General features: G+C 59.1%; 1 non-coding gene across 1 annotated transcript; it reads right to left on the bottom strand.

Moving 5' to 3' along the window:
• Positions 1–1649: 1649 nt before the first annotated feature.
• Positions 1650–1768, bottom strand: LOC131862006 (5S ribosomal RNA). The gene has a single exon (XR_009361035.1). It is a non-coding gene; the product is annotated as a 5S ribosomal RNA (ribosomal RNA).
• Positions 1769–15402: the final 13634 nt, after the last annotated feature.

Below are 15402 nucleotides of genomic sequence, written 5' to 3'. Positions count from 1 at the left end.
GGGTGCGCACCTCGCGTGCACCTTCGCCGCGGTGGGCACCATGGCGTGCACGAAGTCGGAGCCCGGTTTGCCTCGGGTGCGCACCCCGCGTGCACCTTCGCCGGGGTGGGCACCTCGGCTGGGTTGCGCGCCCTGGTGCGCACCAAGGAGCGCTCCGAAGTGTGCTCCAAGGTGCGGCGTGCACGAAGTCGGAGCCCGGTTTGCCCCGGGTGCGCACCTCGCGTGCACCTTCGCCGCGGTGGGCACCTTGGCTGGGTTGGGCACCATTGAGCGCTCCGAAGTGTGCTCCAAGGTGCGCACCATGGCCCTCCAAGGTGCGCAGCATGGCGTGCACGAAGTCGGAGCCCGGTTTGCCCCGGGTGCGCACCTCGCGTGCACCTTCGCCAGGGTGGGCACCTCGGTGCGCACACCTTCTCAATGTTTTCTTGCCTTTTCTGGAAATTGGTGAAGGCAGCGCATCAAAGGTGCGCACCTCGGTGTGCTCCGAGGTGCGAACCCGAGAGCGCTCCGAGGTGCCCACGAAGTCGAAAGTCGGGTTAATTGCATTGTTTTCCCCGGGTGCGCTCCGAGGTGCGCAACATCGGTGCGCACCAAGGAGGGCTCCGAAGTGTGCTCCAAGGTGCGCACGATTCGGAGCTCGGTTTGCCCGGGGTGCGCACACCTTGGCTGGGTTGCGCACCCTTTGTGCGCTCCAAGGTGCGCACGAAGTCGGAGCTCGGTTTGCCCCGGGTGCGCACCTTCGCCAGGGTGCGCACCTTGATGCGCACGCCTTGGCTGGGCTGCGCACCTTGGTGGGCGCCATGGTGCGCACCTTTCGTGCGCTCCAAGGTGCGCACGAAGTCGGAGCTCGGTTTGCCCCGGGTGCGCACCTTGGTGGGCGCCATGGTGCACTCCGAGGTGCCCAAGATTGGTGCGCACCAAGGAGCGCTCCGAAGTGCGCTCCAAGGTGCGCAGGTGCGCGCGAAGTCGAAAGTTGGGTTAATTGTCCGGTTTGCCTCGGGTGCGCACCTTGCGTGCACCTTCGCCAGGGTGGGCGCCTTGGTGCGCACACCTTGGCTGGGCTGCGCACCCGGGCGCGCACACCTTGGCACCCGCGTTTCCTTCATTTTAAATTTTTTTTTTTTACAATCTCTCAAGTGGGAAATTCTATAATCTCAACTTTTTTTGCCTTTTCAGGAAACTTTTGAATGGAGCGCATCATTGGTGCGCTCCGAAGTGTGCTCCAAGGTGCGCACCTCTGGTGTGCTCCAAAGCTCTCTCCAGCTGCGTGCACCTGCCCCGGCCGCGCACCCGGCCCCGCCCAGCTTCGCTCACCTGTCCCGGGCGTCTGGTGCGGAACCTTAGAGTAAGAAACATCACCGTGCACCTTGGCCAACGTGCGCGACTCGACCGAGCGCGCACTGGCCGAGGTGCACACCGATTTCACCTGGGTGCGCGCGCAGCACCTCGGGCGCACCGGGGTGCGCGCACAACGCCCGGGTTGCACCGTGGCCTGTGTGCTCGGGGCGCCTCGGGTGCGCGCTCGGTGTCGCCCCCGCGCGCGCGGTAGTGCGGGCAGCGCACCCCGGCCCGGCCCGGCCCCGACGAGAACGCAAACGGGCAAAAGGTTTATTCAAATAGCATTGCGACGCCCGGCGAAAAACTAAAAAAGGGTGCAACACCGGGACTTCCCGGGAGGTCACCCATCCCAGTACTACTCCGGCCCAAGCGCGCTTAACTGCGGAGTTCTGATGGGATCCGGTGCACTAACGCTGGTATGATCGCACCCGTTATGAGCTTGTCGCAGTGTGTACTTAGCAAACCGCGACCCACGTGCGAATCCACCCCGGCCACCCACCCCCGTCGAGGTGCACACCCTCCCTCGCGAAGTGCGCCCCGTTCGCCAAGTGTGAGCCCTGCCCGGGTGCGCGCACCTTGCTAGGGCGTCGGGTGTGCACCCGGCCCGGCCTACGTGCGTGCACCTGGACGGGGCGTCGTGTGCGTGCAGTGTCCCGTCTGCAACGCGGTGCCCACACACCACCTCGGGCGCAACGACCTGCGCTCACATGTGGGCCGAGTGCACCTTGGTGCATGTTCGGGGCGCCTCGGGTGCACGCTCGATCTTGCCCCGGTGCACCAAGGCGCTCGGTTTGCCCCGGGTGCGCACTTGGTGCAAGGTGGGCACCCAAAATAGGGATCAAGCACCAAAACACAAGTTTCGGGATGCAAAATGGGACCCAAGGACCACAAATGCGTTCCAAGACCCATGATGGGTCCACGAGAACAAAAATGTGTTCCGAGACTTAATAAACAAATATTGGGTTTTAGGAGAAGAAACATGCTCTGATGCCCAAAACGAGAATCGACCCCGAAAAGGCCACAGGCCAAAAGTGGGATGCGAGACAAAAAAAAATGGGACCCGAGGACCAAAATTGGGTTCCCAGGTCGAAGACAGGGCAACCGGACAAGAAACGACCTCTAAGGCTCGAAATGAGTCCCGACGACTAAAACTTGACAAGAAGCACCCATCAGGCACCCAACTCGACACCCATGGGATGCCGACCCACCCGGGCTTCCACCTAGCACACCTTGGCACCCACCCACCCTCGCACCCAACCTCGCACCCAACTTAGCACCTTTGAACCCACATTGGCACTCACCCTGACCCTGGCACCTTGGAACCCACATTGGCACTCACCTTGACCCTGGCACCCACCTTTGCACTCACCTTGGGACCCACCCTGGCTCCCACCTCGGCACCCACCCAGACACCCACCTTGGTTCCTTGGCACCCACCTTGGATCCTTGGCACCCACCCCGACACCCACCTTGGCACGCAACTTGGCTACTTGCCACCCACCTTGGCTCCTTGACGCCCACCCCGACAACCACCCCGTGACCTACCCTGGCTAGGGTTGGTGCACACCCACCCTGGTGCCCACCTTGGCACCCACCCCATGACCCACCTTGGCACGCACCTTAGTACCCACCCCGTTACCCACCCTAGGACCCACCCCGTGACCCACCTTGGCCAGGGTGGGTGCACCCACCCTGGTGCCCACCTTGGCACCCACCCATCCTAGCACCCAGCCTGTGACCGGGCTTGGAACCCAACCTTGCACCCGTCTTGGCCAGTGTGGGTGCGCACCCATCCTGGCACCCACGTTGTGACACACCCTTTAACCCACGCACCCTAGCAGCCACGTTGGCACCCACCTTGGAACACAACCTAGCAACTTGGCACCCACCCCGTGACCCACCTTGGCATCCACCATAGCAGTCGCCCACTTGGCACCCACCTTGGAACCCAAGTTGGCACCCACCTCGGCACCCACCTTGACACTTGTGGACCCACCTTGCCACTCACCCTAGCATCGACCCATCCTAGCACCCACCCTGGCACCTTTGCACCCTAGCACTCACCCATCCTAGCACCTAACCTGTGACCCACCTTGACACTCACCCTCGCACCCACCTTGGAACCCAACCTAGCACCCACCCACCCTGACACCAACCCTAGCACCTACCCACCCTTGCACCCACCCTGTGACCCATCTTGGCACCCACCCATCCTACCACTCAACCTATCACCCACCTTCTCACCCACCTTGGCATCCACCTTAGCACCCACCCACACTGGCACCTTGGCACCCACCTCGGGCAAGGTGGGTGCACACCCACCCTGACACCCAATTTAGAACCAACCGAGCATGTTACCCACCTTGGCACCCACATTGCAGCCCACCCTAGTACCCACCCTATGACCCACATTGGCATCCACACCCTAGCACCCAGGCACCTCGACACCCGCCTTGACACGCACCCTAGCACTAAACCTGTGACCCACCTTGGAACTCACCCTAGAACCCACCCACCCTGTGAACCACCTTGGCATCCACCTTAGCACCCACCCACCTTGGCACCCACTCTAGCACTCACCCATCCTAACACCCAACTTGTTACCCACCTTGGCACCCGCCCTCGCGTCCACCTTGAAACCCACCCTAGCACCCACCCACGCAGGAGCCCACCTTGGCACCCAACCTAACACCCACGCATCCTGGCACCCAACTTGTGACCCACCTTGGAACCCACCCTAGTACCCACCTTTGAACCCACTATATCACCAACCCACCTTGGCACCCACCCTATGACCCTCTTTGGAATCCACCCTAGCACGCACCCACCCTGGCACCCACCATGGAGCGCACCCTAGCACCCACCCACCTCGGCACGCACCTCAACACCCACCTTGGTGTGCGCACTGCGCCAACCTCTCAAAGACCCTATGTGGTGCGCTCCAAAGTGTACACCTTTGGTGCGCTCCAAGGTGCGCACCTTTGGTGCACACCGAGGTGCACACCAAAGTGTGCACCGAGGTGAGCACCAAAGTGCACTCCAAGGTGCACACCAAGGCGTGCACCTTTGGTGCGGTCAATGCAAACGAATTCGGAAGTTGGGGTCGATGTCCTAATCGCTGCTGCAGACTACACGTATGAGAATCGGACAAATAGCTTTATATAGGGGAGGTGTTGCGTTTGATGGGTCGACTCCCCTGGTTGTGTGCACTGCACCAACTTCAAAGACCCTGTCTTGTTTAAGAAGTCAAAAGTTGGGGTGGATGTCCTAATCATTGCTGCAGTCTACGCATGTATGAGAATCAGACAAATAGCTTATATAGGGGAGGTGTTGCATTCGGTGGGTTGACTCCCCTGGTTGTGCGCACTGCGCCAACCTCAAAGACCCCGCATAGCAGAAGAAGTCGGAAGTCGGATTTTGGTGAGCACCAAGGCGTGCACCTTTGGTGCGGTCAACGCAGACGAATTCAGAAGTTGGGGTGGATGTCCTAATCGTTGTTGCAGGCTACACATGTATGAGAATCAGACAAATAGCTTATATAGGGGAGGTGTTGGGTTTGATGGGTCAACTCCCTTGGTTGTGCGCATTACGCCAACCTCAAAGACCTTGTTTTCGTTAAGAAGTCAAAAGTTGGGGTCAATGTCCTAATGGCTCCTGTAGGCTACACATGTATGAGAATCGGACAAATAGCTTATATAGGGGAGGTGTTGGGTTTGATGGGTCGACTCCCCTGGTTGTGCGCATTACGTCAACCTCAAAGACCTTGTTTTCGTTAAGAAGTCAAAAGTTGGGGTCGATGTCCTAATTGCTCCTGTAGACTACACATGTATGAGAATCAGACAAATAGCTTATATAGGGGAGGTGTTGGGTTTGATGGGTTGACTCCCCTAGTTGTTCGCATTACACCAACCTCAAAGACCTTGTTTTCGTTTAGAAGCCGAAAGTTGGGGTCGATGTCCTAATTGCTCCTGCAGGCTACGCATGTATGAGAATCAGACAAATAGCTTATATAGGGGAGGTGTTGGGTTTGATGGGTCGACTCCCCTGGTTGTGCGCATTGCGCCAACCTCAAAGACCCTGCATTGCGGATGAAGTCGAAAGTCAGAGTTTGGTGTGCTACAAGGTGTGGTCGAAGGTGCTCACCTAGGTGTGCACCTTTGGAGCGCAGGAAAAGTGCCCTCCAAAAGTGCGCACCTTTGGAGTGCACAAAAGTGCCCTCCAAAAGTGCGCACCTTTGGAGCGCACAAAAGTGCCCTCCAAAAAGTGCCCTCCAAAAGTGCGCACCTTTGGAGCGCACAAAAGTGCCCTCCAAAAAGTGCCCTCCAAAAGTGCGCACCTTTGGAGTGCAGAAAAGTGCCCTCCAAAAAGTGCCCTCCAAAAGTGTGCACCTTTGGAGTGCACAAAAGTGCCCTCCAAAAGTGCGCACCTTTGGAGCGCAGAAAAGTGCCCTCCAAAAAGTGCCCTCCAAAAGTGCGCACCTTTGGAGCGCAGAAAAGTGCCCTCCAAAAAGTGCCCTCCAAAAGTGCGCACCTTTGGAGCGCAGAAAAGTGCCCTCCAAAAAGTGCCCTCCAAAAGTGCGCACCTTTGGAGCGCACAAAAGTGCCCTCCAAAAAGTGCCCTCCAAAAGTGCGCACCTTTGGAGCGCACAAAAGTGCCCTCCAAAAGTGCGCACCTTTGGAGCGCACAAAAGTGCCCTCCAAAAGTGCGCACTTTTGGTGCGCACCAAGGCGCTGGTTCGGTCGTTGCAGGCGAGTTCGGAAGTTGGGGTCGATGTCCTGAGCGGAGGTGCAAACTACACAGGTGTCGGAATCGGACAAATAGCTTATATAGGGGAGGTGTATGCTTCGATGGGTCGACTCCCCAGGTTGAGCGCACCGCGCCAACCTCAAAGACCCTACGGTATGGATGAAGTCGGAAGTTGGGTCCGATGACCGATTCGATTAGTAGGTATGCTCATGAGGTCGGAATTTGGGTCCGATGACCTGCCATGTGCAGGAAGGCGAATGTTGGCACTGTGCGTTGCAAGGTGCACACCAAGGTGCTGGTGCGGTCTTTTTAGTCGAGTTCGGAAGTTGGGGTCGATGTCCTGATCGGAGGTGCAAGCTACACAGGTGTGGGAATCGGACAAATAGCTTATATAGGGGAGGTGTATGCTTCGTTGGGTCGACTCCCCGGGTTGAGCGCACCGCGCCAACCTCAAAGACCCTACGGTATGGATGAAGTCGGAAGTTGGGTCCGATGACCGATTCGATATGTAGGCATACTCGCGAGGTCGGAATTTGGGTCCGATGACCTGCCATGTGCAGGAAGGCGAATGTTGGCACTGTGCGTTGCAAGGTGCGCACCAAGGCGCTGGTTCGGTCGTTGCAGGCGAGTTCGGAAGTTGGGGTCGATGTCCTGATCGGAGGTGCAAACTACACAGGTGTGGGAATCGGACAAATAGCTTATATAGGGGAGGTGTATGCTTCGTTGGGTCGACTCCCCGGGTTGAGCGCACCGCGCCAACCTCAAAGACCCTACGGTATGGATGAAGTCGGAAGTTGTGTCCGATGACCGATTCGATATGTAGGCATACTCGCGAGGTCGGAATTTGGGTCCGATGACCTGCCATGTGCAGGAAGGCGAATGTTGGGACTGTGCGTCGCAAGGTGCGCACCAAGGCGCTGGTGCCGTCGTTGCAGTCGAGTTCGGAAGTTGGGGTCGATGTCCTGGTCAGAGGTGCAAACTACACAGGTGTGGGAATCGGACAAATAGCTTATATAGGGGAGGTGTATGCTTCGATGGGTCGACTCCCCGGGTTGAGCGCACCGCGCCAACCTCAAAGACCCTACAGTATGGATGAAGTCGGAAGTTGGGTCCGATGACCGATTCGATACGTAGGCATATTGGCGAGGTCTGAATTTGTGTCCGATGACCTGCCATGCGCAGGAAGGCGGAATTTGGGTCCGATGACCGAGTTGATGGCGTGCCATGCGCAGAAAGGCGGAATTTGGGTCCGATGACCGAGTTGATGTTGATGGCCCGCCATGCACAGGAAGGCGGAATTTGGGTCCGATGACCGATTTGAAGGCGTGCCATGCGCAGAAAGGCGGAGTTTGGGTCCGATGACCGAGTTGATATTGATGGCCCGCCATGCGCAGGAAGGCGGAATTTGGGTCCGATGACCTGACATACGCATGGAGTCCGACTCGGGGGCCGATGTTCGATTCGATGACTTGCATTGTGGGTAAAGTCGGAAGTTGTGGTCTTTGACCCGATTCGATGACCAGACTTCGGCTGCTTGAGAATCGGACAAATAACTTATATAGGGGAGGTAGTGTTCTCGAGCATCCTCCCCCCGTGCCCGTTTATGTCGATTGATGCTGGTGCTCGACTGGTTGGAGCGCTCGGATGCAAAAATCTTGCACCAGGATTTATCGATTGTGATGGACACGGCAAGTCTCCTGATTGCTATGCAGGAGCTCATCGTGAATCTCTATGCGGCCTTGGTATGGACTCGACCTGCGGAATGGTTCGGCAATGGTAGTCGCTCCAACACGTCCTTGCAATGGCCACAGAGGTGATTCGACTAGAGCTCCAGTCTAGCTTTTGGGTTGCTTGGCGGACTGGTATAGCCGCGATCGAGTTCCGGCCATGAACGTTTTAGATAGCTCTTGGGCTTTCTGGGACGGAAGTCGGAAGTTTGGGCTGTTGTCCGATTTGATGACCATTCTTCGGATGTGTGAGAATCGGACAAATAACTTATATAGGGGACTGTGTTGTCTCACGCAGCCCCCTCCGTGCCCCTCTATCTCGACCGATGTTGGTGCTTGAAAGGGTTGGGATCGCTCGGATTTATAAACGTGCACCACCATTTGTCGAGTGTGAGGGACGCGGCAGGTCTCCTAAATGCTATACGGGCGCTCTCTGAGAATCTCTATCCGGCCTCGACACAGACTAGTCTTGCTGAATGGTTTGGCACTGGTAGTCGATCCAACACGTCGTTGTTGTGGCCGCCTAGGCGATTCGATTCGAGCCCCCGTCTAGCTTTTGGGTTGCTTGGCGGATTTTGCCCTATCCGCAAGTGAGCTCGGTCCCTAAACGTTCGAGAAACCCGATTGCTATGCGCCGACTCTCTTTCTTGCGAGCCTCCATCTAGCTTTTGGGTCTCTACGGAACGGAAGTCGGAATCTGGGACCGTTGTTTGATTCGACGAGGCAGACTACGGTTGTGCGAGAATCGGACAAATAACTTATATAGGGGAGGTGTTGACTGGAGCATTCTCCCCCGTGCCCCTCTAACTCGACCAATGCTGGCGCTCGAACGGTGGTAGCGCTCGGATTTTCGTTGAGCGCCAGCATTGGTCGATTTAGAGGGGCATGCGAGATTCCCGAATGCTATGCGAGGGCTCTAACGGAAATGTCTATTGGTTTCGGTATGGATGCAATTGCGAGTGGTTCGGCAAAGGTAGTCGTTCCGATGCGTCCATGTCGTGGCCAAATCGATAATTCGATTTGAGCCCTCGTATAGCATTTGGGTCTCTCGATGTGATTCCGCATTCCAGTCCCTTTGGGCACTGCTTGAGCCGCATCCCAGGGGGTTCCCTTCCCAATAATCTGCCTCGCAACCCGATTGCTATGCGGTGAGGCTCCTCGGCCGCCTCGGAACTATCTGTGTATCAGACGCATCGCGGGATAAGGGGTTGGCAACGGTAGTCGCCCCAAGCGCGTCCGATGCTTGGACCATTCCGAGGCGGCCCTGAAGCCTCTTCCGTCTAGCCGTTGGGTCCTTCTCGCCGCATCCCTTGCCTCGCACCCCGATTGCTATGCGGTGAGGCTCCTCGGCCGCCTTGGAACTATCTGTGTATCAGACGCATCGCGGGATAAGGGGTTGTCACTGGTAGTCGCCCCAAGCGCGTCCGATGCTTGGACCATTCCGAGGCGGCCCTGAAGCCTCTTCCGTCTAGCCGTTGGGTCCTTCTCGCCGCATCCCTCGACTCGCACCCCGATTGCTATGCGGTGAGGCTCCTCGGCCGCCTTGGAACTATCTGTGTATCGGACGCGTCGCGGGATAAGGGGTTGTCACTGGTAGTCGCCCCAAGCGCGTCCGATGCTTGGACCATTCCGAGGCGGCCCTGAAGCCTCTTCCGTCTAGCCGTTGGGTCCTTCTCGCCGCATCCCTCGCCTCGCACCCCGATTGCTATGCGGTGAGGCTCCTCGGCCGCCTTGGAACTATCTGTGTATCGGACGCGTCGCGGGATAAGGGGTTGTCACTGGTAGTCGCCCCAAGCGCGTGCGATGCATGGACCATTCCCAGGCGGCCCTGAAGCCTCTTCCGTCTAGCCGTTGGGTCCTTCTCGCCGCATCCCTCGCCTCGCACCCCGATTGCTATGCGGTGAGGCTCCTCGGCCGCCTTGGAACTATCTGTGTATCGGACGCGTCGCGGGATAAGGGGTTGTCACTGGTAGTCGCCCCAAGCGCGTCCGATGCTTGGACCATTCCGAGGCGGCCCTGAAGCCTCTTCCGTCTAGCCGTTGGGTCCTTCTCGCCGCATCCCTCGCCTCGCACCCCGATTGCTATGCGGTGAGGCTCCTCGGCCGCCTTGGAACTATCTGTGTATCGGACGCGTCGCGGGATAAGGGGTTGTCACTGGTAGTCGCCCCAAGCGCGTCCGATGCTTGGACCATTCCGAGGCGGCCCTGAAGCCTCTTCCGTCTAGCCGTTGGGTCCTTCTCGCCGCATCCCTCGCCTCGCACCCCGATTGCTATGCGGTGAGGCTCCTCGGCCGCCTTGGAACTATCTGTGTATCGGACGCGTCGCGGGATAAGGGGTTGTCACTGGTAGTCGCCCCAAGCGCGTCCGATGCTTGGACCATTCCGAGGCGGCCCTGAAGCCTCTTCCGTCTAGCCGTTGGGTCCTTCTCGCCGCATCCCTCGCCTCGCACCCCGATTGCTATGCGGTGAGGCTCCTCGGCCGCCTTGGAACTATCTGTGTATCGGACGCATCGCGGGATAAGGGGTTGTCACTGGTAGTCGCCCCAAGCGCGTCCGATGCTTGGACCATTCCGAGGCGGCCCTGAAGCCTCTTCCGTCTAGCCGTTGGGTCCTTCTCGCCGCATCCCTCGCCTCGCACCCCGATTGCTATGCGGTGAGGCTCCTCGGCCGCCTTGGAACTATCTGTGTATCGGACGCGTCGCGGGATAAGGGGTTGTCACTGGTAGTCGCCCCAAGCGCGTCCGATGCTTGGACCATTCCGAGGCGGCCCTGAAGCCTCTTCCGTCTAGCCGTTGGGTCCTTCTCGCCGCATCCCTCGCCTCGCACCCCGATTGCTATGCGGTGAGGCTCCTCGGCCGCCTTGGAACTATCTGTGTATCGGACGCGTCGCGGGATAAGGGGTTGTCACTGGTAGTCGCCCCAAGCGCGTCCGATGCTTGGACCATTCCGAGGCGGACCTGAAGCCTCTTCCGTCTAGCCGTTGGGTCCTTCTCGCCGCATCCCTCGCCTCGCACCCCGATTGCTATGCGGTGAGGCTCCTCGGCCGCCTTGGAACTATCTGTGTATCGGACGCGTCGCGGGATAAGGGGTTGTCACTGGTAGTCGCCCCAAGCGCGTCCGATGCTTGGACCATTCCGAGGCGGCCCTGAAGCCTCTTCCGTCTAGCCGTTGGGTCCTTCTCGCCGCATCCCTCGCCTCGCACCCCGATTGCTATGCGGTGAGGCTCCTCGGCCGCCTTGGAACTATCTGTGTATCGGACGCGTCGCGGGATAAGGGGTTGTCACTGGTAGTCGCCCCAAGCGCGTCCGATGCTTGGACCATTCCGAGGCGGCCCTGAAGCCTCTTCCGTCTAGCCGTTGGGTCCTTCTTGCCGCATCCCTCGCCTCGCACCCCGATTGCTATGCGGTGAGGCTCCTCGGCCGCCTTGGAACTATCTGTGTATCGGACGTGTCGCGGGATAAGGGGTTGTCACTGGTAGTCGCCCCAAGCGCGTCCGATGCTTGGACCATTCCGAGGCGGCCCTGAAGCCTCTTCCGTCTAGCCGTTGGGTCCTTCTCGCCGCATCCCTCGCCTCGCACCCCGATTGCTATGCGGTGAGGCTCCTCGGCCGCCTTGGAACTATCTGTGTATCGGACGCGTCGCGGGATAAGGGGTTGTCACTGGTAGTCGCCCCAAGCGCGTCCGATGCTTGGACCATTCCGAGGCGGACCTGAAGCCTCTTCCGTCTAGCCGTTGGGTCCTTCTCGCCGCATCCCTCGCCTCGCACCCCGATTGCTATGCGGTGAGGCTCCTCGGCCGCCTTGGAACTATCTGTGTATCGGACGCGTCGCGGGATAAGGGGTTGTCACTGGTAGTCGCCCCAAGCGCGTCCGATGCTTGGACCATTCCGAGGCGGCCCTGAAGCCTCTTCCGTCTAGCCGTTGGGTCCTTCTCGCCGCATCCCTCGCCTCGCACCCCGATTGCTATGCGGTGAGGCTCCTCGGCCGCCTTGGAACTATCTGTGTATCGGACGCGTCGCGGGATAAGGGGTTGTCACTGGTAGTCGCCCCAAGCGCGTCCGATGCTTGGACCATTCCGAGGCGGACCTGAAGCCTCTTCCCTCTAGCCGTTGGGGCTTTCTCGCCGCATCCCTCGCCTCGCACCCCGATTGCTATTCGGTGAGGCTCCTCGGCCGCCTTGGAACTATCTGTGTATCGGACGCATCGCGGGATAAGGGGTTGGCAGTGGTAGTCGCCCCAAGCGCGTCCGATGCTTGGACCATTCCGAGGCGGCCCTGCAGCCTCTTCCGTCTAGCCGTTGGGGCCATCTCGCTGCATCCCCCACCTCGCACCACGATTGCTATGCGGTGAGGCTCCTTGGCCGCCTCGGAACTATCTGTGTATCGGACGCATCGCGGGATAAGGGGTTGTCACTGGTAGTCGCCCCAAGCGCGTCCGATGCTTGGACTATTTCGAGGCGGCCCTGCAGCCTCTTCCGTCTAGCCGTTGGGGCCATCTCGCCGCATCCCCCAGCTCCTCGGCCGCCTCGGAACTATCTGTGTATCGGACGCATCGCGGGATAAGGGGTTGGCAGTGGTAGTCGCCCCAAGCGCGTTCGATGCTTGGACTATTCCGAGGCGGCCCCGCAGCCTCTTCCGTCTACCCTTTGGGGCCATCTCGCCGCATCCCTCGCCTCGCACCCCGATTGCTATGCGGTGAGGCTCCTCGGCCGCCTGGGAACTATCTTCGTATCGGATGCATCGCGGGATAAGGGGTTGTCACTGGTAGTCGCCCCAAGCGCGTCCGATGCTTGGACTATTCCGAGGCGGCCCTGTGGCCTCTTCCGTCTAGCCGTTGGGGCCATCTCGCCGCATCCCTCACCTCGCACCCCCATTGCTATGCGGTGAGGCTCCTCGGCCGCCTTGGAACTGTCTTCGTATCGGAAGCATCGCGGGATAAGGGGTTGTCACTGGTAGTCGCCCCAAGCGCGTCCGATGCTTGGACTATTCCGAGGCGGCCCTGCAGCCTCTTCCGTCTAGCCGTTGGGGCCATCTCGCCGCATCCCCCACCTCGCACCCGGATTGCTATGCGGTGAGGCTCCTCGGCCGCCTTGGAACTATCTTCGTATCGGACGCATCGCGGGATAAGGGGTTGTCACTGGTAGTCGCCCCAAGCGCGTCCGATGCTTGGACTATTCCGACGCGGCCCTGTGGCCTCTTCCGTCTAGCCGTTGGGGCCATCTCGCCGCATCCCCCACCTCGCACCCCGATTGCTATGCGGTGAGGCTCCTCGGCCGCCTTGGAACCATCTTCGTATCGGACGCATCGCGGGATGAGGGGTTGTCACTGGTAGTCGCCCCAAGTGCGTCCGATGCTTGGACCATTCCGAGGCGGCCCTGAAGCCTCTTCCGTCTAGCCGTTGGGGCCTTCCCGCCCCATCCCTCGCCTCGCACCCCCGATTGCTATGCGGTGAGGCTCCTCGGCCGCCTTGGAACCATCTGTGTATCGGACGCATCGCGGGATAAGGGGTTGGCACTGGTAGTCGCCCCAAGCGCGTCCGATGCTTGGAGCATTCCGAGGTGGCCCTGAAGCCTCTTCCGTCTAGCCGTTGGGGCCTTCCCGCCCCATCCCTCGCCTCGCACCCCGATTGATATGCGGTGAGGCTCCTCGGCCGCCTTGGAACTATCTGTGTATCGGACGCATCGCGGGATAAGGGGTTGGCACTGGTAGTCGTCCCAATCGCGTCCGATGCTTGGACCATTCCGAGGCGGCCCTGCAGCCTCTTCCGTTTAGCCGTCGGGGCCTTCCCGCCGCATCCCTCGCCTCGCATCCCGATTCCTATGCGGTGAGTCTTCTCGGCCGCCGCGGAACTATACCTGTTATTGCTACTGCATCCTTCGGCTGGTAACCTCCTCTGCCGCCTTGGAACGTTCTCTTTGTCGGACGCGTCGCGGGATAAGGGGTTGGCACTGGTAGTCGCCCCAAGCGCGCCCGATGCATAGACCGCTCCGAGTTGACCTTGCTTTCAGCCTCTCACATGCATAGACCTCTCTGAGTCGACCCTGCAGCCTCTCACGTTTAGCCTTTGGAATCTCGCCTCACAACATGATTGCTATCCTTGATGCATCCCTTGCCTCGAGCCCTGATTGCTTTCTTGGCTGCATCCCTCCTCTCCTCACAGCCCGGTTGTCATCACTGCTTCATCCGTCGCTTCATGCATTCTGGCTGCTGGGCCCTTCCCACCGCACACCTCGATTGCTATCTCTTCTGCATCACACACCCCGATTGCTATCTCTGCTACATCCCTCGGCTCTCACTTCTGCATCCTTCGCCTCCCACCTCGATTGCTATCAATGCTGCATCCGTAACCTCACACCCCGATTGCTATGCGGGGAGGCTCCTTGGCCGCCTTGGAAATTTCTGTGTGTCGGACGCACCGCGGGATAAGGGGTTGGCACTGGTAGTCGCCCCAAGTGCGCCCGATTCTTAGACCGCTTCGAGGTGACCTCGTAGCCTCTTTCGTCCAGGCTTCCTGCCTTCAACGCCCTTTTTACACCTCGATTGCTATGCGCGGGCTCGTTGGCGTCTATCACCTCTCTGCGAAGAGTGGCACGATGATTGTTGGGGTAAATCGTAGCAGTCCGATCTCTGGCCTTGGGCCATTGTGAGGGCTGATCGATTTCCTGTGCGCATCTCGTGTTCGCCCAGTAACAGACTCGACGACTTGTAATCGGTCTTGTTCCCGATTGTTCCTGGAGGTAGTCTTCGGAACTCTTGGATTTGACCTGTCACTCGAACTGTCCTCTTCCGAGGATGCTTGTGTGTGTGTGCTTGTGCCATTTCCTTGGCGGTATTAACGAGATATTAAAGAGCGGAGTGAGCGCCTCGCCCAGCTATGTTTGGGGCTCTCACTCCCTTACCCGGTGTGCGACCGCTTTGCACGTAGGTTGCGGAGCATCGCGACTCTTTCGATGTTTGGCGGTTGTCTTCCGGTGATGCGTTGGTCCCGAAGTGCACGTTACTAGCATTTCTGCCATTGTTCTCGATCTTTGGCACGTTCCTTCGTTGCAATTGGATATATATCTCCGTTTATACGCGCAGGCTTCTCCCGCCTATTCAGCGCTGTCCCACTCTCAGCACTCTCGTGGTCTCCTTGGCTTCTCTCTCCCGTGAGCGAGCTCTCTTCTCGAGTCTTTTCCATGTCCCATGGAGGTTGCCTTGCGAAATTCGGGCACACAAACGTGACCGGATAAGAGCGGAATTGCCTATGAGGAGAAGCTCACCTTAGGGAGCAGCAATGCCGAGTGTTTCGACAGAGGGTAGAGGGGGCGTTGTTTGGGCGGTTGCACAAAAGAGTGCTACGGTTGCACTGAAGGTTGCTTCTTCGTCTCCGACGAACTCTTCGAGGCAAAAAAGCTTGTATACGGGGTCGAGGTGGGACTGTTCGTGCGAGTTGCGCCACCAAAAGTGCGTAGGGGGCATATACCTGGGAAATGGATGTCTCTGAGTGGCCTTACTCGGTCGCGTGCACGGTGCATTCTCTAACGGCAGGATTGTCGCGAGCATGTGCGGTTCGGATGTTTTCGGGTAAAGGGTTCCGTACGGGATGTTCTTC

This window comes from Cryptomeria japonica, unplaced genomic scaffold, assembly GCF_030272615.1.
Source record: "Cryptomeria japonica unplaced genomic scaffold, Sugi_1.0 HiC_scaffold_34, whole genome shotgun sequence".
NCBI lineage: Eukaryota > Viridiplantae > Streptophyta > Pinopsida > Cupressales > Cupressaceae > Cryptomeria > Cryptomeria japonica.
Note: the sequence above shows the minus strand (reverse complement) of the source record. Positions and strands in the feature narration are given on the sequence as shown.